Source organism: Opisthocomus hoazin, chromosome W, assembly GCF_030867145.1.
Source record: "Opisthocomus hoazin isolate bOpiHoa1 chromosome W, bOpiHoa1.hap1, whole genome shotgun sequence".
NCBI classification, from domain to species: domain Eukaryota; kingdom Metazoa; phylum Chordata; class Aves; order Opisthocomiformes; family Opisthocomidae; genus Opisthocomus; species Opisthocomus hoazin.
The window spans coordinates 23,363,759-23,374,069 of record NC_134453.1 but is presented as its reverse complement, the minus strand read 5'-3'; the positions used below and the strand labels follow the sequence as shown (position 1 = coordinate 23,374,069).

Genomic DNA, 10,311 nt, shown 5'->3' with positions numbered 1-10,311 from the left:
CAGCCAGCCCCAAACCTACCTCTAAATTTCAAACTCTTACCTTTCAGCTTCCATAAAGTGTAATAATTTGTCCTCCCAGCTCCTTTCTACACTAAAAAGTCCCTGCTCTCTCTAACTGTCCTGATGACTTTTTGACCTAGCCACGTACACTGAATTGGTGTAAATGAAGCATCTTTCCTGTAGAGGAGTTTCTATGAGAGAAATATGGAAAGGAGGCAGAAAAAATACAGGAATAGCATCTGTATGAGAGAACAGAGGTCAGAAGGGATTTGTGGGGCCTGGTCTCACATCTGAGGATACATGTGCCAACCACTGGGACCTGTGCAATGACCTTGAGATGTCCTGGACAGGGCCACCAAAGTCCCCTGGAGAGCAGCCTCTGGAGCTGGCAGCAGAGGCAGCAGGGGCAGGGCTGTGTACAAAGAAAGCCTTCATTTTTATCTTTTTGCTTTGGGCCTTACGAACTGGGGATATGCTCAGAGCAGTGCTTATCCTAAAATGACAGATGTGTCAGTACAAAATAAAACTGGCAAGTACAGAGTTTCCTGTCTGCTTGATTTACTTATCATCTCCACCTTTCTCTGTGTGAAACAGAGGAACAAACAAACAAGAAGACTAAATGTTTGAAAAGACATTTGCAGCAGCAGAAGGGAACGTAAAAGATAACAGGCACTTTTCCTACTCTGAAAAAAGAAACACTTCTTAAACAAAGTAACAGAAATAGGAATCCAATTATTACTTAGATGAGACAATTAGAAGCTGGACCTTGCTCAAGACAAAATAGCTATTCCTTTTTGTTACTGTTTGATTTTGTAAAGTAATACTTGAAACAATTTGAAATTTTAATAGAGGCACACAGCCCTGGAGCTGACACTAATGAGCTTAATAAAAGCTTTTGAAATGACACAGTTGCTAAATGAATTTATGCCTTACAGTTGTTTCAAAACACTATCAATTTATCAAAGGACTATCTTTTAAATAATTGTTGCAACACTGGATTATTTACAACCACCTTTGTTATAAGAAAAAGCTGTTAGACTTGGTTTGGATGTGTTCTTAGTTTCACATAGTCAATTTTTTTTACATATTCTGTGTTTTATATTCTCTCTTCAGTATTGGCTCCTTGTCTTGGAGACAAGACGCTGGACTAAGCTGGTATGCCATTTCATTCTTGTGTATATAGCAGGGCAATGAGACTTGAGGAAAAACGTTGGAAAAACCCCATTTTGTTTCCTGTAGGTCCTGTTCTTTTATGGATATTTTACTTTAGGTTTGGTGGAATGTCACTGCTATGCTTATACAGAGTTAATATTTACATCCTAAAAATAGATTTTTGCTATAGGTTTCTGCCACCAAATTCTGGATGGCTACATGACATGAAACAGACTCCTTAGCTTTTCAAAAACAAAATTCTTAGTTTTATTTATTTGCATTAAGATTCACCCAAATTAGTATTTTAATCATCTCACTGTGTATCATTCAAGATAAAAAGTGCTATCTGGGAAAGTAAAGTGTACTAATATGATGATCATTGTCAAATGAGGGAAGTTCCGCAATCTTCACCCACTTTTACAGCCCCTTCTGTTTCTGCCCTTTTCTGACACTTGTGGCTTGCATATTATTTTTTCCTTACTGACTTAAGTATTTTCATATCACAGAATCACAGAATCACAGAATCACAGAATGTTAGGGGTTGGAAGGGACCTCTGTGGGTCATCTAGTCCAACCCTCCTGCTGAAGCAGGGTCACCTACAGCAGGCTGCACAGGAACTTGTCCAGGCGGGTCTTGAAAATCTCCAGAGAAGGAGACTCCACAGCCTCCCTGGGAAGCCTGTTCCAGGGCTCTGTCACCCTCAGAGGGAAGAAGTTCTTCCTCATGTTCAGACAGAACTTCCTGTGCTTCAGTTTGTGCCCATTGCCCCTTGTCCTGTCTCTGGGCACCACTGGAAAGAGTTTGGTCCCATCCTCCTGACACCCAATCTTCAGATATTTATAAGCATTTAGAAGGTCCCCTCTCAGCCTTCTTTTCTTCAGGCTGAACAAGCCCAGCTCCCTCAGTCTTTTCTCGTAGGAGAGATGCTCCAGTCCCCTCATCATCCTCATGGCCCTCCCCTGGACTCTCTCCACTGGCTCCTCATCTTTCTTGAATCGGGGAGCCCAGAACTGGACAGAGTACTCCAGATGGGGCCTCACTAGGGCAGTGTAAAGGGGAAGGAGAACCTCCCTCGACCTACTGGCCACACTCCTCCTAATGCACCCCAGGAGGCCATTGGTCTTCTTGGCAACCAGGGCACACTGCTGGCTCATGGTCAACTTCTCTTTCACCAGGACACCTAGGTCCCTCTCTGCAGAGCTGCTCTCCAGCAGGTCAACCCCGAGCCTGTACTGGTGCATGAGGTTGTTCCTCCCCAGGTGCAGGACCCTGCACTTCCCCTTGCTGAACTTTATCAAGTTCCTCTCTGTTCAACTCTCCAGCCTGTCCAGGTCTCGCTAAATGGCAGCACAGCCTTCTGGTGTATCCACCACTCCTCCCAGTTTTGTGTCATCAGAAAACTTGCTGAGGGTACATTCTAACTCTTCATCCAGGTCATTGATGAAGAAGTTAATCAAGACTGGGCCCAGTACTGACCCCTGGGGGGCACCACTAGTTACCGGCCTCCAACTAGATTCTGGGCTGCTGATGACAACCCTCTGAGTTCTGCCATTCAGCCAGTTCTCAATCCACTTCACCGACCACTCATCCAGCCCATACTTCCTGAGCTTCCCTGGGAGGATGTTATGGGAGACAGTGTCAAAAGCCTTGCTGAAGTTGAGGTAGACAACATCCATGGCTCTCCCTTCGTCTACCCAGCCAGTCATGCCATCGTAGAAAGCTATCAGATTGGTCAGGCATGATTTCCCCTTGGTGAATCCATGCTGACTACTCCTGATAACCTTCTTTTCCTCCACTTGCTTGATGATGACCTCTGGAATGAGCAGCTCCATCACCTTTCCCGGGATGGAGGTGAGGCTGACCGGCCTGTAGTTCCCTGGGTCTTCCTTCTTGCCCTTTTTGAAGATTGGAGTGACATTGGCCTTTCTCCAGTCCTCGGGCACCTCTCCTGACCTCCAGGACCTCTCAAAGATGATGGAGAGTGGCTCAGCAATGATATCCGCCAGCTCCCTCAGCACTCATGGGTGCATTCCATCGGGGCCCATGGATTTGTGGAAGTCCAGATTGCTTAAGCAATCCCTCACACAGTCCTCCTCGACCAAGGGAAGGTTGTCCTCTCTGTAGGCTTCCTCTCTTACCTCCAGGCACTGGGATTCCTGAGGGCTGGCCTTGGCACTGAAGACTGAAGCAAAGAAGGCATTCAGTAGCTCTGCCTTCTCTGCATCCTCCGTCACCAGGACACCCGCCTCATTCAGCAGTGGCCCCACATTGTCCCTAGCCTTCCTTTTGCTGCTGATGTAGTTGAAGAAACCAGGACCATCACAAGAGCAGGAGAAGGAAGCAGAGTCACAGATCATCAGGTGATCCCTGTCACTGAGTTAGCTGCGAGATACGCGGAAAGATTTCAATCGCCACCCTGGCAAGCACATTGTCACCTTGTAACCAGGGTGACAGAATCAGTTGACCATAAACATGAACAATGTTGCTATGTCACTTGTACAACCCTACCCATCTGGACATTAGGTCTGCGAACACAGGGTCTAGTCTCTAGGCAACCATTAATACTAACAATAGCAATTGTGTTTCTGTCAAGAGAAAATGATGGAGAGTGGTTCTGTGAAGCGGACTGAAGAAACTGACCAGGATTGCCAAGATTGCGAGCCTAGTAGGTAAAAGGTAATTCCGGCAGGGGGTGATTGCGACCACCGACTCACTGACCCCCTACTCAAGTAATACCACCTACTCAAAAAGGAACAATGGAAGAGGGTGACTGAGTCTGCGCAACAGTTTACATAGGAAGCGAGAAAAGTTTACACCAATTGCCAAAGTGAATAATATTGAATATGCATGAATAAAATAAATATGTATATTTTTGATCTATATAAACTGCACGGAAAAGGTATGAGGTATGCACATTCGGTGGAGTTATCCCCCGTGCATCCAGCGCTGCAATAAATAATGCCTGCCTTTTAACACTACATTGGTGTTATGAGGTTTTATTCCAGATTTTCAGTGACAACCTAGCTGCTGCGTTGCTGGGATAACAGGGCCAGTAGCTTGGAATTAGAAGGCAGGGAAGCCAAGCAGCTGCGATCCCTGGCCAGGGAAGGGGGCACTCACAAGGCAATTGGAAAAAACGCACAAGTCCTCAGCCTCTGGAGGCGATTTCTGTCAGGTGTGAGGGAAAGGTACACCTTCAGCGAGGATGTTTTACATTATCCAGGCAAGTGGACCAATATGGAGAGAGGTATCTAGTACCTGAGGGAGTTACCCATGTGGGAGCTGGTTTACTATGACCCGGACAATTCGCAGTTACCCACAGACCCAGATGAAGTCCAGTGCACACCATCTATGTGGAGGACGTTTGTGCGGAACGCACTATCCCCATATTCCAACTCACTGGCAGTAGTAGACCGGAAAGGTGAAGAGGCACCAACAGTGGATGAGGTGGCTGTCCAACTCTGGCAATATGAAGAAAGTCTTTCTCGTCCCTCGTCTCAGCCTTGGAGAAATTGTCCCAAGAGGTCCAGCGACTCGAAGAGAATATGTCCTACTCCCTACCTGTACGGGCCAGCATCTCAGCTATTAGGAGTAAGTGTTTCTCTGCTCAAGAGAGAGGATACAGAGGTTATACACCACAGGGCACCCTGTGGTTTTACCTGTGTGACCAGGGAGAGGACATGAGGAAGTGGGATGGAAAACCCACCTCAAGTCTAGAGGCACGAGTGTGTGAGTTGCGAGGTAAAACAATCACAAAAAGGGATTCTGTTAGGAAAAATGATGCTCCAGTTTCCAGCAGCCAGCTCTCAAGACCAGGTAGACAGTATGATCTTGCTTCTGATCCTCTGGAAGGGACCTCCAAGTCATTTTTAGAGCAGATGAGCAGCAAATTCTCTGACCAGGATTAGAGGGGCCCTGCCTCCAGCCATGTGGAGGAAAGGGACAACCGCATTTATTGGACGGTGTGGATTCAATGGCCTGGCACGTCAGATCCACAAGAGTGTAAAGCTCTAGTGGACACTGGTGCACAGTGTACTTTAATGCCATCGGATTTCAAAGGGTCAGAGTCCATCTGTGTTTCTGGAGTGACAGGGGGGTCCCAAGAGCTGAGTGTATTGGAGGCTGAAGTGAGCCTCACTGGGAAGGAGTAGCAGAAGCACCCCATTGTATCTGGCCCGGAGGCTCTGTGCATCCTTGGCATAGACTTTTTCAGGAGAGGGCATTTCAAGGACCCAAAAGGGTATTGGTGGGCTTTTGGCATAGCTGCTTTGGAGACGGAAGAAATTGAACAGCCGTCCATTTTACCTGGTCTCTTGGAGGATCCTTCCGTTGTGGGGTTGCTGAGGGTTGAAGAACAACTGCTGCCAATAGCAACCACAACGGTGAAGCGGCAACAATATCGTACCAACCGAGACTCCCTTATCATCAGCTGATCCGCCATCTGGAGAGTCAAGGAGTGATCAGCAGAACTCGCTCACCCTTTAATAGTCCCATATGGCCAGTGAGAAAATCTGCTAGAGAGTGGAGACTGACAACAGACTGCCGTGGCCTGAATGAAGTCACACCACCGCTGAGTGCTGCCGTGCCAGACATGCCAGAACTTCAATATCAGCTGGAGTCAAAGGCAGCCAAGTGGTATGCTACAATTGACATTGCTAATGCATTCTTCTCCATCCCTTTGGCAGCAGAGTGCAGGCCACAGTTTGCTTTCACCTGGAGGGGCATCCAGTACACCTGGAATCGACTGCCCCAGGGGTGGAAACACAGTCCCACCATTTGCTATGGACTAATCCAGGCTGCACTGGAAAAGGGTGAAGCTCCAGAACATCTGCAGTGCATCGATGGCATCATTGTATGGGGGGACACAGTAGAGGAAGTTTCTGAGAAAGGGGAGAAAATAGTTCAGATCCTTCTGAAAGCCGGTTTCGCCATTAAGCGAAGTAAAGTCAAGGGACCTGCGCAAGAGATCCAGTGTTTGGGAATAAAATGGCAGGATGGGCGTCATTAAATCCCAATGGATGTCATCAACAAAATAGCAGCTATGTCTCCACCAACCAGCAAAAAGGAAGCACAAGCCTTCTTAGGTGTTGTGGGTTTTTGGAGGATGCACATCCCAAATTACAGCCAGATTGCAAGTCCTCTGTACCACGTGACCCGGAAGAAGAATGATTTTGAATGGGGCCCTGCAGCAAACTGTTATGAAGTTGGACTTGTCTCGAGATTGCCGTTTTGGCCATGGCACCCACTTCCTTATTTGGATGTCCTGCCTCTCGAGGGGCTACCATGCTGATCTGCGTGTGGCTGTCGTGGTGCGTCTGTGCTGGAGCCAAGGCGCAAAGAGGTGGGGGAGGCCTGCCTTGGGAGATCGCGGACTGCGTGTACACACAGGCTCACTGCGCATGAGCATAGACCGACATAAAAGGGATTGCGCGCGCTTTTCGGAAGCAGCTTTTCCTCCTTCCTGTGTGCCTTCTGGAACTCGCCCGCATGACAGCTCGACATCTGTCGCGTTAAAGGGGGGGGGGTAAGGGGAGTCTGATATTCAACTAGCCTGCCAGAGCCCTTCCAAGGACTTTCACTGAAACAGTTTCGCAAAGTTGAAACAATAGGTAATTTGTTCAAGCGACAGTTATCACAGATTCGGAATTGCCGTTGATAAATTCACTGTCTACAAAAGTTGAGCTCAAAGTAATAGTTTAGCGCTTTAGTTAACAATGTGTTCCCGGGGATACGTCTGACAAAGTCAGAGGCGCGACTCTTACCAAAAAGGCGTCCCTTCTTGGGGGGATAAGAGAGGTTCAGGCCCGTCGACCCATCCGTCAGGTGAAGTTCTCGCTTGGCTCCTCCTCCCAAAGAGAGTTTTCAAGTGCCAATTTTTATATGTTTGGAAATCTTTTTGCGAGGTGGGACTAAGTCAATTATTGTGTATCGATTGGCTCTTGGCATGGAATGTCGTGTCGTCAGAAGCGGGACTCAGCAGTGTGACACGCCTTCAGAGCGGGCATCTTGGTATGTGTATTCGGGGGCCATCTGTGCTTTGTCCAAAGCAATCTCTGAAGCAATCTCTGGCTGCGCAGCCTCCGTGGCGCCCCACAGATCACTGAGTTTACAGTGATGGGCTATCCCCCCTTACTTTTGTCTGATAAGATAAGCAGCAGTTATTTACTTCCTTTGTTAGCTCTTGGCTCTTGATGCCTCAGTCCGTTTGTCTTTTGTCTTGCATTCGACAAGTCCAGCAAGGCCATCGATTACAGACATCGACGGAGGAGGACTCCATATACTGGACCTCATGGGACTTGTGGCAGTAGTTGGTAGTTCTCTATACCCCCCCACCAGTTCCTCGCTGATTCAGGTTATCTGACTCCATCTTTTCTTTTCCCTTTTCTTTTCCTTCTTTCTCTCTCTCTCTCTCTTTCTCTCTCTCTCGTTTCCTCCTTCTGTCCTCTCTCTGTTATCTCCTTGTCCCACCTTCAGTTTATGGTTTGTTGGAATAAAGCTTGCAGGGTTGTACGGCATCTGACCTTCTTTGTGTCTCAATCTCGTCCCCTGGGATTGCATTGAAACCCTCTCGATATTGGATCAGGACATTAAATTGGCATCATGGACAGGATCCCTCATGATGAGAGTGCCGTGCTACCTTGTTGTGGTGCGCTGTGCGATTGTGTGTGAACGAGATGAACAAAGCTTAAGAAAGGAGTGAATGCCGGTTTCCCTTTTGGTGTTACTGGAAAAATTGTGTACTAGTATATGGTTTGACCTCCTGGGAGCGTACAGGGGGAACATGGATTCTTAGGTGTGACCCTCTCAGGACGATCTCCCCCTTTTTGTTGTTATTTAGTGTATTATCTCATGTTTTGGCCTCCTGGGAGCGTATAGGGGAAACTTGGATTTTACGGTGTGATCCTCTCAGGATGATCCCCCTGTTTTTTGTAGGAATTTAGTGTATTATCTCACATTTTGGCCTCCTCGGAGCGTGTAGGGGAAACTTGGATTTTACAGTGTGACCCTCCCTGGAAGATATCCCCTTTGTAGGAAAATGGCCTCCCAAAAGGCAGTTGACATTTGCAGCTACGCGCCCAAACGATTTGCAGAGATAGATAAGTTGTATGATTTTTTGGAGCAACACCGATCTCGTCCCTCGCCCGAGGGACAAGATTGGGCCAGGAATTGCTGGTTCCAGTTACAAAGTGTAACAGACAGAATGAGAGTGCTGCAGAAAGAAATCAAGATCGAAAAGGGGAAGGGAAAAGCCATTATTTGTGCAGTGTTGGGAATGAGTTTGGCAGCTGCGGTGGAGGAGAGGAAGCAGAGACTCTGCCAGGCCGAGGCCATGGTAGACTCTCTGCAAGAGGTAATAAAAACTCTGCAAGAACAGCTACACAAGAACAAACAAGAACTAGAGGAGGAGAGGTATCAAAATACGATACTTAAGCAGGAGTTGAGGATCCAGCTCCTAAGGGAAGGGGTTCCTCTAGCTGAGACAGAAGTAATGCTCATGGAGAAAGGGATATGACAGGTTTACCCTCGGGGAGATTTAAAAAAGGTGAAGGAGACTGTAGAAAGCCCCCCCCCCCCATATGTAACCGTTAATTAAGGCTGAATATGTGTATGAGGATGATAGTGATAGTCACCCCCAAGTCATTACAAAGGAGTTTCCTTTTATGGCAACTGAACTAGCAAAGCTGCGAAAGGATTTTGCAAGAACAGCCAACGAATCAGTGATTGAATATGTTTGGAGGGTGTCCCTGTTAGTGGGAGATGGGATTTTGCTATTGGAGAAGGAAGCAGAAGGGTACTGGGGCCTGGGTGTGTTTTTGACCACTGGCGACCGCCGAGTTCCATGGTTACTAACTCAGAGGGCGGCATATTGGGCAGGAGGGTTGAACCCATTAGAGAGAGGAGACCCCCGAGCCATAACGGGCTCGACAGACCAACTGGTGGAGAACATGCTAAAAGCAGCTTGTCTGCAAATGATGTATGATCGGGATCTCAAGCCCAACCTGAGCTCTCCGATGTTGTTGCCAGTAGACCCCAGGAAAATGACACCTCTGATATGGGGGCTCCCCGACTCCTTAAAACCAATCGGAATTCAGTTGCAGGGGAGAGTTCAGAATACCCCCAGTGGAGAAAGAGTCATGGCTGCCCTAGAGGGGATGGCAACTCCCAGACCTCAGCGGTCAGGGGGAAAGATATGGACATGGGGGGAAATAGCACAGGAGTTAATTAATTATGGGAGAAAGCATGGAGCCATCAACCGACCATATCAGAGAGCTGAGGCTAGGGCGGTACAAATTACAGAACAGGGAGGTAGACAGTTGCCACTCTCTGGGAGGAGACCGGACATGGCAAGAAGGGAGAGACCCCTGACCCGGCAGGGGCTATGGCAATTAGGATTACAAAAAGGGATTCCTTGGGATTTAATGGATGGGCTTCTGACTAGAAAATTAGAAATGCTTATACAAAGATGGTCAGGACAGAGAACTACTTCCAGTGCCTCGTTGGGGGCAGATATGAGGAAAGAACTAAACAAGGAAGAAAAGGAGACGGGAAACTAAGTTCTCCGCCCCCCGGAGGTGAAAGGGGAGGTGGAGAGTGGATATTTATAAGGCAACTCACCTGTAACGAAAAAAGGGATCTACTAATCACAGTAGCGGTAGGACCAAGAAAAAAAACAGTGATGATTTTAATTGACACTGGGGCCCAAATTACAGCATTGAGATGAGACGAGGCGGAACAGTGTAGCGTAGCAATCTTGTGGGAAACTATATAACTTGAGACAGAACAGCACTGTCTCATGACCCTGAAGGATCAGCGCATCCTGCGCCTTCCTTCTCTGTTCTCAGGAGATAACCTGTTTTCACACATCCAGCTGCAAAAGATCCTGGAAAACAGCAACCGTGAACTGGAATCTGCAAAGCCACAAATCCAAAGCTGATTGGCTCTAGTAACTATTGTATTGGTATATAAGGTATTCACTTGAGCAATAAAATGATTCTGATCGAGCACAAGATTGGAGTCCGTGTCATCAGTCTCCTCACAATCCCATCCAAGCACCTAATAGTTCTAAACACCCTGGGGGAAACTCAGACGATACCCATGACCCCAGTGACATTGTGGTTACCGGGGCAAGGAAATCCGGTCGACACTATGGTGGCAGT

At 47.6% G+C, this 10,311-nt stretch overlaps 1 pseudogene; it reads left to right on the top strand.

Moving 5' to 3' along the window:
- Positions 1-8,189: 8,189 nt before the first annotated feature.
- LOC142365465 (uncharacterized) lies at positions 8,190-9,708 on the top strand (annotated as a pseudogene).
- The last annotated feature ends 603 nt before the right edge of the window (positions 9,709-10,311 follow it).